Source organism: Notolepis coatsorum, assembly GCF_963971535.1.
Source record: "Notolepis coatsorum genome assembly, chromosome: 15".
In the NCBI taxonomy this organism is placed as follows: Eukaryota; Metazoa; Chordata; class Actinopteri; order Aulopiformes; family Paralepididae; genus Notolepis; species Notolepis coatsorum.
This window is the reverse complement of record NC_140179.1, coordinates 104,400,889-104,415,954: the sequence shown is the minus strand read 5'-3', so window position 1 is coordinate 104,415,954 and position 15,066 is coordinate 104,400,889. Positions and strand designations below refer to the sequence as shown.

The 15,066-nt window shown below is 40.8% G+C and overlaps 1 long non-coding RNA gene across 1 annotated transcript in view; it reads right to left on the bottom strand.

Moving 5' to 3' along the window:
• The window catches only part of LOC311241359, a 29,116-nt gene that overhangs the window by 3,597 nt on the left and 10,453 nt on the right, over positions 1 to 15,066 (bottom strand). The window contains exon 3 of the long non-coding RNA XR_014620530.1: positions 13,334 to 13,458. This is a non-coding gene — a long non-coding RNA (uncharacterized lncRNA). The remainder of the gene's footprint in view (positions 1 to 13,333; positions 13,459 to 15,066) is intronic.

Below are 15,066 nucleotides of genomic sequence, written 5' to 3'. Positions count from 1 at the left end.
GCTTCCTAGTTGCCGTAGTTGATGATGTCACACTAGGATATCAACACAGAGTTGGAAGCTGGAGGAGCTCGATGCATGATGAAGCAATATAAAGAAACAAATAGCCAATACATGTGAAGTTATCTTTGAACCAAGCTTCGTCAATATACCCCCCCCCCCCCCCCCTTTCCTCACTAATGGAACTGGTGTCGTGGAGTCACTCCGCTGTGTAGGGTACGGCTAACGTTAGTTAGCTTGGCGGCTACGGTTATAGTTAGCTTTATGTGAGAATGCTATTCATCGACTACAGCTCGGCATTCAATACCATAGTCCCCTCCATACTCATAGCCAAGCTCAGGGACCTGGGCTTGGGCTATGACCTCTGCCAGTGGGTCTTCGACTTCCTGACTGGCAGACCCCAGGTGGTGAGAGCAGGCAACTGCACCTCCTCATCCATCACCCTCAACATAGGGGCCCCCCAGGGCTGTGTTCTGAGTCCCCTCCTCTACTCCCTGTACACACACGACTGTGTGGCTCAGCGGAGTAGCAATACAATCGTCAAATTTGCTGACGACACAGTGGTGGTGGGCCTGATCTCTGCCAACGACGAGAGGGCCTACCTGGAAGAGGTCAAGGTCCTGGCGGGATGGTGCCAGGAAAACAGCCTCTCCCTGAACGTCAGCAAAACAAAAGAGATGATTGTGGACTTCAGGAGGTCGGGGGTCAAGGACTACAGCCCCCTCAGCATCGACGGGGCACCGGTTGAGAGAGTCAACAGCTTCAAGTACCTCGGAGCCCACATATCCGAGGACTTGAAATGGACCATACACATTAACAGTGTGGTGAAGAAGGCACGACAACGCCTCTACTTCCTCAGGCGCCTAAGGAAGTTCCAAGTCAGCCAGAAGATCCTTAAGAACTTCTACTCATGTACAATAGAGAGCATCTTGACCGGCAACATCACCTCCTGGTTTGGGAATAGCACTGCAAAAGACCAAAGCAGACTACAAAGAGTGACACGTTCAGCCGAACGCACAATTGGAGGGGGGCTCCCCACTCTCCAGAACATTTACAACAAGCGTTGCAAGGGGAAGGCTAAGAGAATTATTAAGGACTCGAGCCACCCGAACAACTGCCTCTTTGAACTGCTGCCGTCAGGCAAGCGACACAGGAGTCTCAAGGCGAGCACAGAAAGACTCAGAAGTAGCTTCTATCCCCAGGCCATCAGGCTGCTAAACGAACAATGAATGAACACTACACAACAACAACCACCAAACACACATAGCACACACATCCACACTCACTTTAAACAAACACACTGTAGCACCCACTACACACACTTTATAGCACACACCCACTTTAAACAAACACACTGTAGCACCCACTCCCCACACTTTATATTTATGGATGAAGGATTGCACTACAACTCGTACACCTTACTGTAAATTGTACCTAAAATTGTACCTCATCCCACTTCTGCTTTGCACTAGATAGTACTGTACATTAGTACACTGCATAGTATTGTGTATTGTATATTATATGGTAACTCAGAACATTGTACATATGTCTATACCGAACAACTGTGACCTCATTCTTCTTCTAAATTCATGCTATATTATGTTATTATGTTATTTGATACTATCTTGTCTAGCACAGTCTCTGGAGCGTAACAGTAAGAAGCATTTTGTATGAAAGTATTCTGTACTTCTGTATGACAACTATTAAAGAACTTGAACTTGAACTTGAACTTGAACTTAGCGGCTATGATATGATAAAAAATAGGGAAACAAGTCCAGGCAGGCACTCCAGGTTTTTCACATTTATTGGCAGCCTGAAATCATATGACATTTCGGTGTGAAAACACCTTCTTCAGAATGGCTTGCATGAAGCATGAAGGGTAAGTGACCAAGTTTATACAAGTCAAACAGGAAGTGACAACATAGGAAGTGACAACACATTCCAACAAGAAATCTGCACAAGAGTACAAAATACCACTTACACAAGCACAACCAGATGTAAATCAAAAAGATATATCTATAATTTATATATATTATACAGAGTAGGCCTACATCTTAAACTACTGAAATATAAACACTCTCATGACCCATAGTAGCCGTCTTTCAATTATAAATATAAAGAATAAATGAAAATAAAAATAATTAATAAACAATCAAATGAAATGAAATAATCAAATGAAACAGGTCAAAACATTTTCCTCGTTGAGGCCTCTAGGCTCTAAACAATCCAGAAAGTGAATATTTCCCTTTGTAGCAAGAGCCTGTCTCTGTCACCCCCTCTGGGTGGTCTCAAGACTTGCTCTAAACCTATGTGTTTTAAGCCAGAAATATCATGTCCTAACTTATTAAAGTGCCTTGCAACTGAAGACTTCGTCATTTCTTCTTATAGAAAATGTTTGCTCAGAAATTCGATTTTTAAAAATGTCTTCTTGTTTTTCCAACATAGTAAAGATTGCAAGGACATTTAAGCAAGTAAACCACAAAATCAGAATTACACAGGGTATCTGGAGGTTTAGCCCAGTCAGATTTAAGGCTTTTTAATACTTTTTAATGCCACTCAGAATGAAATTTAATACCAATTTCACAATAACAAAAATCACGCAACGACACCAATTAGTTTAAGTTTAGGGACACATTGGTCCAAAGATGTTTATTAAAACATAAAGGAGTAACTGCATGGATTGGATGAAACAAAAGGGTGACAAACATAAATATCTCTCCGTCTCTCTCCACTCTTCTCTCTCTCATGTCAGAAGTCACGTCACCTCGCTGGCAGACCTCTCTCTCTCTCTCATCACCTCACCGGCAGACTGCCGTCCCTCTCTTTCTATGTCTCTCTCTTCAGGGGTTTTGCTGCCACTTCCTCCATTAGAACAGATTAGATTAAATTCAAATGTATTGTCATTAAACAGCACTTAGTACAGTTGTACAGTACAACTAAAAGAAGTTTGGCCTTCAACCAGAGTGCAACTGTAACAGTAAAGTGCAAAAGTAATATACAATGTACAGGTGATTAAACTGGGTATATAGAATATATTCATTAGTACTACTATTGAGTAATAGTGCTAATCAGATGTATGTATGTATAATAAGACCTTGAATGTATTACACTGTTTATATCAAACTTGTTTTCACACCGGCACCATCCCCTCGATATGGAACAAGTCCATTATTAAGCCCATCACCAAATCTGCAAAAGCTGACCTAGAGTCCCACAAAATTACAGAGGTATTAGTTTGATCAGTACAGTTTATAAATTATATTCAAGTGTTCTTTTTTTATTTAATTTTTTATTTAAACTTTTCTTTATTACATTTTCCATTATTCATACAATCGTTTTACATGTTTTCCACATCACATCATTGCGATTCAAAACTAAAAGGATAGGAAAACCAACCTGAAAAAATAAATATCACATATGAAATAATAATAAATAGCAATAAAAAATGTAAATACAACCCCCCCCCCCCCCCCGCAAAAACACAAAGAAAGTTACAGTCTAGCATATATTCAAGTGTTCTTAATAATAGATTAAATAAATACTTAGAATATAATGAAATGTTGGTGGATGAGCAGAATGGGTTTAGGGCTAAGAGAGCTTGTATTGATCATGTTTTTGTTTTATCATCGGTGGTGAGAGCCAGATTGGACGAGGGCAAGAATACATTCGTTTGTTTCGTTGACTTTAAAAAAGCCTTTGACTGGATTAATAGAGAGCTTTTGGATTATAAATGAATTTGTTCTGGTATTGATGGTCTATTTTATAAGGCTATCAAAAGCCTGTATAAGGCCCCATCTGCCTGTCTGCAGCTGAATGCTGTTAGGTTCCCTATTCGGTGTAAAACAGGGAGATGTGCTTTCTCCCACTTTGTTCGCCCTTTATGTTAATGACCTGGTGCAAGAAATTAAGCAAGCCAATCTTGGTATTCCAATAGATAATGTAACTAAGGAAGATGGCGCCGGTGTTCGTCTCGCTCGTCATGAAGCAGCGCGTGGGATGGACCACGGTGTAAAACCAGAAGATGGCGCCGGTGTTCAAGTCATCGCTCATCAAACTACACACGTGGAATGACGGCATCTGCGTAAAGTTTAAACTCACATTCTTCACCATATATTTGCAAAAAAGCCATGAGGTTGGACACTTATAAGAAGTAGTGATCTAACAAAGGGTAATATTGTAAATGTACTAGAAGGGTGAGAGAAGTGAGACACAACCACAAGGTGTCGCCGTTGTCCATGTGTTTTGTAATGTTTTTTGAAGCATTTGACTTTCTGTAGCCTAGATTCCCATTCATGCATGTATTGAAATAAGCGATTTGAGGTTTAAAAGTGTAATTTCATTGATCAATCTTATTTGATACACGTAGATCAAAAGGGAGATTAGCTTTGTTAAATAAGTCAACTAGCCTGGTTTAGATAAGTCAACCAGCCTAGTTAAATAAGTAAACCAGCTTGGTTAAGATAAGTAAACTAGCCTGGTTAAATAAGTAAACTAGCCTGGTTTAAATAAGTAAACCAGCTTGGTTAAAATAAGTCAACTAGCCTGGTTTAGATAAGTCAACCTGCCTAGTTAAATAAGTAAACTAGCTTGGTTAAATAAGTCTACATTTATAACTAAGCAATTAATTAAGTAATCGCACATCAAGTAATAATAGTAAGGCTTATACACTTATTATCCTCACATATTCACTTGACATTTACATATAGCCTACAACATGTCACGTAAAGGAGAGATTACTGAGCTAGAACAAGGTAACAATGATACAATAGCTCAAAAGGAGCAGGTTATCGAACAGGTTAGGGATAAACCCAGAAACAAAGAAGATTCCCAAGAGCAGCCTGAAAAGTGTAAAGACGGCGACGCTGCTGAAAGGAATACAAGAAAAAGTTAAAGAATCATAACTCTGACAGAGAAGGGCAGAGAGATGCAAGAGGAGAAAATTATAGGACTCCAACGAAGGTTCCAATTCGTATATAAGAGATGGAAAAGAAATGTGAGAGGCGCCAAGGAGATACTATCGCAAACTGAGATAGTAACTAAGGAACTCGAAACAGTCATTACTGAAACCCGTGGTTTCTCCGCTGACGTCCAGCGCGCATATGAAGAATTACGACAAGTTGAAATGCCAGATCAGGAAACCCGTCGGAGAGTCGATCTGTGCTCACAAACATCCCTGTTCATCTGCAAAAGAGCCTCAAGCCGACTGTATGGACATACACCTAAAGAAGAAGATGACTATCTTGAAGACGGTTCTCTATTCGAAGGAAGCAACCACTCTCTCTTCTCTAACTCAAAGAAGACCTCTGTACGATCAAATGGGTCCACAGTAAGACGTCAAGAAGCTGCTGCCGATGCTGCTGCAGGCCAAGCTGTTCTCAAGCTAACAAAAGAGCAAGACCAAGAACAAAAGAGAAATACAGCGGCTGGCAGAGGAAGCTAAAAAACAGATAGCCGAACAAGAAGCAGCAGCTGTTAAGCGTCGCTTGGAGAGAAAGTTGAAAAGAAGAATGCAGCAAGAGAAAGAGGAAGCTACAATCAAAGCTCAATTGGTATTGCAGCATACAGCCCTCCAAAGAATCTGGATGAAAGGAAAAGAAGGGTACAGCAACTGGAGGAAATGAAAAGTCTAAATGCAGCCCAAGCGAGAATCCAAGTGTACGACCAAGTGGCGACAGCAGAAGAGAAGCTAAACATCGAAGTGGATAGTGAGAGGAGAACAGTCAACCAAATGCCTGTTCCTACAAGTCCTCCTTCCCCGTATGTGCTCTCTGCACCAACAACTGTAGTCCCTTTCCTGGGTGAAAGTACTTCAGAGCTCGTCAGGAACCTGGCAGATGCAGTGAGTTCAAACAGAATCCCCATTCCTGTACCTGTAGTGTTCAAAGGGGATCCAGTACTGTACAGTGACTGGAAACTATCATTTCAAACTCTGATAGATCAGAAGAACATCCAGGAAAATGAAAAGATCTACTATCTCCGCAAGTATGTAGATGGAGAAAGGCGATCAATGGCTATTTCCTACTCGGCACAGAGAACGCTTATGTTGCGGCGTGGAAGCTTTTGAACGAGAGGTATGGAAACCCATTCACTATCGCACAGTCCTATAGAGAGAAGCTCAACGCGTGGCCCAAGATCGGACACAAAGACAGCCTCGAGCTCAGAAGTTTAGTTGATTTTCTCCGCAGTTGTGAGGCGGCTATGATTCACATAAAAGCCTTGGAAATCCTGAACGTGTCACGATCAGGCCTCGAGCCTGCCAGATGAGGAGCAATCAGCGCGGCTGCAAGGGATCACCTAATCAAGAGGCTCCTATATCAACTGGCAGATCCTGTCATCCGGTGTCGCAGTGTTAAACTGCCTTCCCAGGTACGACGTCTCGACCTGAAGCCCTGCTACCCGCTCTTGTTGTTATTCCCTGTTCTAACCTCCCTCTCTTGTGCCCAAGGACCTCCGTTCCAGCGTGCCCATCTGGACCCCTGGTGCTGGACTACGGAGTTCCTGTTCTCAACCCCGACACAGCCGGTGTCTACCTTCCTCCCGCACTGCACTAGGAGTGCACCTGCTCAAGGAACATTCTCTCATACTGCACGAGGAGTGCACCTGCTCAAGGACCATTCTCTCGTACTGCACAAGGAGTACCCCTGTGCTACCCCCCCAAGAACATTCATCCCCATCTGTTGTACATTCCTGCATGTGATTCTTGTCTGCTTGGGGGGAAACAATTAAAACACCCTAAACCGCTCCATTCTCTCTACTCCTGTGTTCGCTATTGGGCTCCACAAGAACCCCTATCCTCACAGAACGATTGCAACGAGAATAGGAAGATTATCTCCAAGCTTCCAGACTGGTTGATGGCCAGGTGGAGTCGAAAGTCCGTTGAAATGGAAGATCGGAATGGCCATTTCCCAACCTTCAGCCAGTTCATCGCATTCCTGATTTACGAAGTGAGGATCGCCTGTCACCCAATTACCTCCATGCATTCAATCAAGCAAGGCGAAGCAGAGCACCCAAAGGAAAGAAGGAATAGGACCGTTGGCGCGAAAGTACTGACTACAAGCTCAAACGAGAAGGCAGTCATGACATGTGTCTTCTGCAAGAAGGATGGACACACCTTGCTCAAATGCAGAAGGTTCATGAAAGAAGGAGAACAAGAGAAAACCACCTTCGTTAAAGAGAACAAGCTGTGTTTCGGTTGTCTTAAGCCTGGCCATCTCTCAAAGAATTGTAGCAGAAGGAGTGAGTGCGACGTGTGCCACAAGCGGCACCCTACATCCCTGCACTCGGATAGAGCCAAGGAATACAGGAAACCTACACACGTCAGAGAAAGGATAGATCAAGGTAAAGATGAACCTAAATCGACGCCTCCTGAAATACCCACTACAGCGGCTACAACTCACAGAGCTATCGTTGGTAATGTTGGCGCGATCACCTCTGCAATAATCCCAGTCTGGCTCTCATTAACAACCTGTCCAGCAGAAGAAGTCCTTGTGTACGCGCTGCTGGACTCCCAGAGCGACTCGACCTTCATTCTAAGGGAAGTCGCCGACACGTTGAAAGCCAACAAAGACCAGATCAAGTTACGACTCACCACGATGACTGCAACCTCGACAGTAAACTCCCTAAGAGTGAGCAATCTACAAGTCCGTGGCTACAATACAGGCAAGACGATATCCCTGCCATTAAGCTGTTTTGGCACTTACCCATTTTCTGCTTACCTTTACCCTGAAATAGGATTTTTTTTTATTTTGTCTTACATTTGAAAGAGATACTTACCTGGTGAATCCAATTGATCTTAGAGACATATCCTTTGAAGTATGTGCAATATGAAATTCCACATTCTATTAGTATGCGCAATAAGAAATTCCACATTCTATTAGTATGCGCAATAAGAAATTCCACATTCTATTAGTATGTGTAATTGGTGGGAGTGTAACTGCAGCTATGGTTAACAGTTGGTTAATATAGTTATATTCGTTTTCAATTTTATATGCTTATTTTTGCATATTAATAATAATACACATGATTGTATTTCATATGGGTTTATATAAGATGTATGAGTGGCGCATGATTTCTCTTTGTTTGTGCAATTATCTTAGTCTCACGAGACTTGGTTCCACTTAATATCCGGTGACGTGTTTCCGCCTTCCTTCTCTGAGGGATGGATATATTGATTTTTCTGTCAATCCCAACAAGTAAAAGATAGTTGTCTACAAGATGTTAAACTTAAAGAGAAGACAGAGGTCTCTGTGTGCCCAGTTGAGGTCTGGCACCCTGCCATTGGCTGTGGAAGTGGGTAGATTCCAAGGTAAACCTGAGGAGGAGCGGTTGTGTGTTCTATGTGATCTGGGAGTGGTGGAAGATGAATATCATTTTGTTTATTATTGCCCTTTGTAGACCGATTTAAGGAGGGCTTTATTTGAGAAAATTCTAATTGTAAATCCGGATTTGTTTTGGCAGTCTGTGTCGTGTATATGTATGTATTGTATATGAATTCCTCTTGTTTCTTTGTTTACATAGAGTACATTTCTTACAGCTTGTGTTATATTACGTTTTATTGTATTTTTTTTGTGGCCATCTTGGTCTATATGTCATAATTTTTTAAGTAATTTGTCAAGTATACTATTATATACTTATTGTTTATGTGTCTTGTAAGCCCATATGGGCTGGGCATACACCTGTATGTAAGACACGAAAATAAACATCAAATCAAATCAAATAAAAATGTACAGAGTTGTATTATAGTATTAATTAATGTGTACAGTGATACAGGTATAAAGACACTAAGACACCCACCCACCCCCTAATGTACAGTCTCCTCCCCATCATATGTATATATTTTCTGTTAGAATCTCTGGGTAACAGTACTGTATTTGCATATTGTATATCACTGTCACAAATGTAACTATTACTAGTACTATATACCTGTATGTCATGTATGTCCCTATGTCATAAATGTCATGATGTCACGTATGTTGTGTATGTCATAAATGTCACTATGAATTGAAAATGGGGTACCCTGATGTAAACAAGACGAAAGTCTTTCTCTGGTCTGCATCCCCTTAACAATTGTGTGTAATGAGCCGTACTGTAATGTACCCATTCTGCAATCTGTTAAATAAAGTTTTCATTCATTCAAGTCGTACTAGCCAGCAGCATAACTAAGAGTAAGTAAGAGATATGTACAGATATAGATATAGTATTAATAGGTTGCAGGTAGTCCTACCTGAGATGGCGCAGCTGAGGTGGAGGCAGGGGCCGAAAAGAAATGCGAAATACTAGTTTGCAGGCGGGTTTAGAGGTATGCTTAGCGCTCAGCATGTGCGACTCGACTGCTTTCACTCCCATCGTCCCCAGTTTAAAATATTTTTTGCGGAGTTTGCAGCGGGCCTCGTAATGGTCTTTGACTGGGACCAACCATGATGCAAACACTGGGTTGTCGAGCCAGTTCTCGTTAAATTTGCACTTTCCCATAAGTAAACGTGACTTGCTAACGTTAGCTATAGACTCCGTTGCTGAAATAGTTCCCGGCAAACATAAGGACCTCTGTAGGTTCCGCTCCATTCCGGTCTGCGTGATGCTACAACACTGTAAATAAAAAGTCCGACTTTATCTCCCGTTACCCATTTTCCCCCAGATTTCATAATGAAACATAAGATGACATGGCATTTTATCATTCCTGTCTATGGCATGTTTAAGACCTCTGAATGATGGATTTAAGACATTTGAACCCTTTCACTGCCACACGACAGCCGGTTGTGCATCGCCGTCGGTTGTGTGATAGTAAAGGGTTAACCTTCTGTCATGTGGCAGTGAAAGGGTTAAGACAAATTAAGGCCTTAATTGTTGATAAACAAATGTAAGACTTTAACGCATTGTGCCCATCATTATACCCAATCTGCCACCATTGTAAGCCTATGGAGATGTTTACCTTCTTTGCAGGGCTATAACTTTTTAAATATTATAGCTATATTGACATTACTATGGCCCATTCAACATCGATTATCTATCGTTCAGGATGTGGGAACGTTATATTTTTTCATTCATACATTGTTGTGTTAATACCTTCGAGAATATAAGTATGTTTTTAAGCTTTTCTGCTGTAATTCCAAAAACGTTAGTTATAGGCCCTGACGCATATGATAGATTATCAATTGGCGTTCTTTCCTATACACGCTATATAAAAAAATTCAAATGCATATGATCGGTATACATTATGCTTCATCATGCGTGATGGAAAGGGGGGGGGGGCGGGTCGTTTATAATTCCTTGATCGTCAGTAACGGCTTTATTTAGTATGGGTTGATATATTGAGCAGACTGATTGCAAACAAGGAAATGGACAATCGGGCTGAAAATAACGTTAGTGTCCTCTTACCGTTCGCCGATAAGACTGGAGGAAAAATATCCCAATTATTTGACGCCGATCTCCTAGATCCATTTCCGGTTTGTATGGCGCAATAAACGCCGAAATCATATCGATTATTGCGTTTTGAAAGCGATCCAAATGCACTCGAGTGTTTGTCTGGATCCACGTAACAAGATATAACTGCCGGAGGGATTTCCTCGACGTACCGATCGCCACTTCCGGTTTGACGTGAGCAGTGGTGCAGTCGTAATATGGGAACTGGTAACACGCCACGCGCGCGCACGCGTGCACGCGCGCCGAACCGCCGGTACGTGCATGCGCACAGAACAGATTTTTTTTTTTTTTTTTTTGAAATAGCGAAGCTGAAAAAGGTAGCAGGAACATTAGAACAGAGAACATTAGAACATATACAATTAGTCAACTGAATGCTTTGTATCTTGTTTGCTAATTCAGGTTAAAGACAGCCGATTTAACCAGCATATTAAGAGAGCAAGACTGTCTATCTGGTGTATGTTATGATGAATTGAAAATGGGGGACCCTGATGTAAACAAGACGAAAGTCTTGGTCTGCATCCCCTTAACAATTGTATGTATGTATTGAGCTGTACTGTACTGTACCCGGGCGTTGGAGGTCGTGCAGGTATAGCGAAACTAAGTTTGCTTTGGATAAGCTGATTCTGAAGCAGCAACTTTCTTCTCTTGGGGAGCGGTGGTGGCATCGTTGGTTCAGGTTGCGTTGCAGGTAGGAACATGATACTGTTGTCAAATGATCTGTTTATATCGGTTTGTATTTGCGGGCGGGGGCGTGGTTGAAGACGCGCTTTTGTTATGGGTGGCCGGGTGTACTCAAATGATCTGTTTGTATTTGCGGGCGGGGGCGTGGTTGAAGACGTGCTTTTGTTATGGGTGGCCACTGGCCGGGTACTTAGCGCACAACAAATGGATAGAGCGCATCTTTGTGCGCGCATACTTCTGCCTCAGTGATCATCTAGTAACACGGCGTGTAACCGCGTGTGACCACGACTGCACCACTGGACGTGAGTGTAACTCGCCCGACCATCCACCAGGCGGCGGTATTGAGGCGTTGCAATCTTAGACAGGGTGCCGCTGCAGTCCGGAGGGAGGCTGGATGAATTATGAATGCCATGGCGAAAAAATGAAATATTAATCCCAAAAACGATTTACGCCGTTGTTGGCGTTCAATGCATGGCGGGCAATAACGACTTACGCCGTTCTTGGCGGACAATGTGTTAATACTTTTTAAGGATCCGCGGACACCCTGATTACAGGTGATTCCGCCCAGGCTCTTGCTACAAAGGGAAAACTTTTATATTCACTTTCTGGATTGTTTAGAGCAGTGGTCACCAACCCGTCGATCTTTGAGACTGTCCCTGTAGATCTCTCCATGAAAATAAAAAATAAAAAATAAAAATAAAATAGATTTTTTTTTATATCTTACCCTGAGAGTACACATTACAGTTCTACTTTTGTTTTGATGTGATAAGTGATGCTGCACTTAGCACTGACTGAGAAAGTACACATACAGTTCTACGTTTGTTTTGATGTGAAAATGATGCTGCACTTAGCACTGACTGAGAAAGTACACATTACAGTTCTACTTTATAAAATGCTAATTGTAAATATGTTTGTCAATGTTAATAATATGAGAAAGTCCACATTACAGTTCTACTTTTGTTCTGATGTGAAAAGTGATGCTGCACTTAGCACTGACTGCACTTAGCACTGACTGAGAAAGTACACATTGCAGTTCTACTTTATAAAATGCTAATTGTAAATATGTTTGTCAATGTTAATAATATGAGAAAGTCCACATTACAGTTCTACTTTTGTTTTGATGTGAAAAGTGATGCTGCATAAGATGACTACTGCACTTGACGTTTTAATGTTGGACCAAAGCATTGCATGTTATTAGAATACAGGCAAATAAAAGTAATTTAGTTTAAAGTACAATCTTGGCTGTCTTTTTCTCTCAACGCTTCAATAGGTAGATCTTGCCCTCAACAAAAAAAATAAAGTGATCTTGGGCTTAAAAAGGTTGGTGACCACTGGTTTAGAGCCTAGAGGCCTCAATGAGGAAAAAGTTTTGACCTGTTTCATTTGATTATTTCATTTCATTCGATTGTTTATTAATTTTTTTTATTTTCATTTATCATTCTTTATATTTATAATTGAAAGACGGCTACTATGGGTCATGAGTGTTTATATTTCAGTAGTTTAAGATGTAGGCCTACTCTGTATAATATATATAGATATATCTTTTTGATTTACATGCTTCTGAAAAGGTTGTGCTTGTAAGTGGTATTTTGTACTCAGATTTCTTGTTGGAATGTGTTGTCACTTCCTATGTTGTCACTTCCTGTTCGACTTGTATAAACTTGGTCACTTACCCTTCATGCAAGCCATTCTGAAGAAGGTGTGTTCACACCGAAATGTCATATGATTTCAGGCTGCCAATAAATGTGAAAAACCTGGAGTGCGTGCCTGGACTTGTTTCCCTATTTTTTATATATAGTATCAGAGGTTACAGCACCCAGTGTCAAGTCTAGTGAGGCGAGCGCGTTCTACTACTTTTTTTCACATGATATGATACATTTATTTATATTGCACCCCTCAACCAATAGTTACATCGGCCCGGGGCGCATCCCGGGAAAGAAAGAGAAACAGAAAAAATACATGCAGGTAAACCAAGCCCATTGCTCGCTTCAATTCAATTGAAGGTCTGAGCTGGTCTGTGTCTAATGAAATGTGTTTTGATTACATCATCACAACATTTTAGGTTACGAACGTAACCCTGTTCTTTGACATTCTGTGATATTTTTTCGAATGCCGAAAGGGCCTTTTTTAACCATTTTCGGCCGATATGTTTCGGTGGCCGAATATTCGGTGCATTCCTAGTAAGTAGTACGTGCCATGGACAAGTGGACCAGTGCAAGTGGACCAGTGTACTTACTCGCTCTTGGCTGAATCTTGTTTTGGGTGGTGATGTAAAAACACCTGCATCATAGCAGGCTCAGGACGGGCAAAGTAGTCTACAGCCTGTTCATCCCCGTCTCTCTCCTCCACAACCTGGCTTGACTAGACATAAGGAGAGAGAGAGAGGATTACAATTAACTGGCACATTCAGGTCCACAATTGTTGGACTTCCCTGACAAAAAAAAATAGCTGCAAAAAGCTGTACAATTTAAACAATACCATACTGGTATTGTACCAAATTGTTGTTTATTCAATTAATGCATGGAGCTGCTCGATCTTATTTAATTTGATACTAACTACTCAGTTCATACAGATTTAAAGTATCCAAATATCAATGATGAATATTGCGTAAGGTTTACTCAGTTAATAGATTGTATATTTGGTAAGAAAACTTTTTTGGCACCATCTGGGTGGGCAAATTCTAGATGTGATTTTATTATACCTATACATCCCTAGATTATGTTTATGTGGACCTCAAATACCTCTTTACAGTTTTTTACGACTGCTTTGACGCATTTTGCACATCAGAGTTTCAATGAGCAAAACTCTTAACACAGAATGCTATACTGCTCATTTTGGGTTCAAAATGCAATATAGCATGCAAAATAAAAATACCAGTGTCAAATCAGAGAATAGTATATGCAAAAGCGTATAACAGCACCAAAACATTATATATTTCCAACAATTAAGTGAACAACTGAACCAAATTAGATTATATGTCCTGCAAAAGTGTATCATAGTGTCAGAACAGTGGATATGTTCCTCTTTGAAGTTTAATTATTGGTGCACTTTTCAAATACAATGGTCATTATCAAATAATGCGGTCAAACACAATATACTTGTTACCAAAATAGACTATGCAATGGTCATGTCCTCATAACCCCTGTGATAGACTGCAGTATAGTGCTTGTGTCTTTATGAAAGACAAACAAAATATATGATTACACTAGTTGTAGTTGAATCATTACAGTAAAGAAAAATACATAAAGTAATGCTCTGTGTTGTACAGTAAAAACAAAAACAGTTACAGTAAACAAACTATTATAAAGTACAGTAAAAAAGGGTTACTTGGTGCTTTTTCAATGATCACCCAATAGTCGTGAGGCTGATTGACTGGATATTTTCAAAGACTCTGTTATCAGCTATTACAGTAACACAGAATGCTATACTGCACATGTTGGATTCAAAATGTAATACAGCATGCAAAATTACCGTAAAATACCAGTGTCAAATCAGAGAATAGATTATGGAAAAGTTTACAGTATCACAGCACCAGAACAGTGGATATGTGCATCGTTAAAGTTTACTTATTGGTGCATTTTCAAATACAACGGCCATTATCAAATACAGTAATGCGGTCAAACACAGAATACTTGTTACCAAAAGAGACTATGTTTTATAAGAAGAAATGACGAGAAGTCTTCAGTTGCAAGGCACTTTAATAAGTTAGGACTAGGGATGGGAATTGATAGGATTTTATCGATACGATTCCATTATCGATTCTGCTTATCGATTCGATTCTTTATCGATTCTCTTATCGATACCTGATCAATTTATAATTTAAATAAATAAATTGGAAATGCAACAGAACTAAGCTGGTTAGAATAACAACATGCAACTTGACATTTCTGATTGTCATTTATTGTTGAGCCCCCATGTCAGGGGCGACAGTGGCTCGGGAGGTAGAGCAGTCGTCTGGCAATCCGGAGG